This window comes from Zalophus californianus, chromosome 3, assembly GCF_009762305.2.
Source record: "Zalophus californianus isolate mZalCal1 chromosome 3, mZalCal1.pri.v2, whole genome shotgun sequence".
NCBI classification, from domain to species: Eukaryota; Metazoa; Chordata; class Mammalia; order Carnivora; family Otariidae; genus Zalophus; species Zalophus californianus.
Genome location: NC_045597.1, coordinates 4550969 through 4552955, shown reverse-complemented (window position 1 = coordinate 4552955; position 1987 = coordinate 4550969). Strand labels below are relative to the sequence as shown.

The following is a 1987-nucleotide window of genomic DNA, read 5'->3' as shown; positions in this document are numbered from 1 at the left end:
AGTTCAAACCAAAGTTTCTTGCTTCAAAAGATGTAATCCAAGAGATGACACAACTTGAAAATTTAAGTTAATAAAGAAACTGTGAGAACCAAGTGTCTCCATGCTAGCATACCTGACATTGTATTGTTCTTTTTTTTTTCCTTTTTTTCACTGGGTACAGTATATTTCATTGATACATGACGAGGTAGGGCTCTGCAAGCCCCTCCCCTTCTTCAGTTGGTCTGAGATGGAAATTGTGGAGGCCGGGAGGTTCTCAGTGTGTTGGGGTATGAGTTGGGGCAAGGACTCCCCAGCAGTTGAGGGCATCTCTCTTCCTCTTGCCCTTACTGGAGCTGGTGGTCCATGGGGCTCCTACTTCTTAGAGGCCATGTGGACCATGAGGTCCATCACCAAGTTGCTGTAGCCAAACTCATTGTCATGCCAGGAGATGAGCTCGACAAAGTGGTCATTGAGAGTAATGTCAGCCCCAACACTGAAGGTGGAAGAGTGGGTGTCACTGTTGAATTTGCAGGAGACAACCCGGTTCTCAGTGTAGCCCAGGATGCCTTTGAGGGGGCCTTCCAAGGTCTGCTTCACCACCTTCTTGATGTCATCATATTTGGCAGCTTTTTCCAAGTGACATGTCAGATCCATGACTGACACACTGGGGATGAAGACATGGGAGGCCATGCCAGTGAGCTTCCCATTCAGCTTAGAGGTGACCTTGCCTACGGCCTTAGTGCCAGTAGAAGTGGGGGGATGGTGCTTTGGGCAGCCCCTCGGCTGTCACACCACAGCTTCCCCAGAGGTGTCATCCACGGTCTTCTGGGTGGCAGTGATGACATGGACTATGGTCATGAGTCCCTCCACGATGCCAGAGTTGTTGTGGATGACCTTGGCCAGAGGGGCAGGAGGCATTGCTGACAATCTTGAGGGAGTTGTCATACTTCTCATGGTTCATGCCCATTATAAACATAGGGGCATCAGCAGAAGGAGCAGAGATGATGACCCTCTTGGCCCCACCCTTCAAGTGAGCCCCAGCCTTCTCCATGGTGGTGAAGGCTGCAGCAGACTCCACAGAATACTCAGCATCAGCATCAGTCCATTTGATGTTGGTGGGACCCCGCTCCTGGAAGATGGAGCTAGGCTTTCCATTGACAACAAGCTTCCCATTCTCAGCCTTGACTGTGCCATGGAATTTGCTGTGGATGGACTCATGCTGGAAAATGTAGACCATGTAGTTGAGGTCAACGAAAGGGTCGTTGATGGCGACAATATCCACCTTGCCAGAGTTACAAGCAGCCCTGGTGACCAGGTGCCCAATACTGCCAGATCCATGTACTCTGACCTTCACCATCATGTCTTAGGGACACGGCTGGGCCTGCACCAGACGATGCGGCTGTCTGTTGAATGGGGAGGAGCAGAGAGCTGACATTGTATTGTTTTGAGGCCCTCTTGCCCTTAAAGTTTAAGTTATAAATAATGAGCTTCTACTTGTGAACAAAATCTTGCTTTAAATTGGTTAGGTTCTCGTGGCAGTGTGGGTAGTGAGCACAGTCGTCCTGGGAGGTTCTCGTGCCCATGGTCGCGGGAGCAGGGGGACCCCAAGGAGCCGGGCTGACACTAGGTCCAGAGCAGAGGAAAGTGCGCTCAGCTGACACAGCGGGGCTGGTATAAGCATTAATAGTGTCATTTTTCCAAGGGAGAAGACCAGAAGGAGGGCACTTGATGATTTTCTAGGTCAGTCCTAAGTTTGGGGTATTGTGGAGATGTTACTATGATTTCTCAAGAGGTTCAGCAGGCTTCATGATCTCCTTTCACTGAAGCATCATTGAGAAATCACTCCTCCCTGTCTGGAGGCTCACAGTCTCAGGCAATGATAGCTTCACAATGTTACCATATTTCCCACTCAGAAATTGATCCTTTTGCGAGCAAAGCCTCTAGACAAGAAATGCTTTCTCTGTGATGCAACAAGTTTTCTTGCCTGTGACAACGTATGCAATAATAA

At 49.4% G+C, this 1987-nt stretch overlaps 1 pseudogene; it reads right to left on the bottom strand.

The window, feature by feature from the left end:
- Positions 1-351: 351 nt before the first annotated feature.
- Positions 352-1336, bottom strand: LOC113920706 (annotated as a pseudogene).
- Positions 1337-1987: the final 651 nt, after the last annotated feature.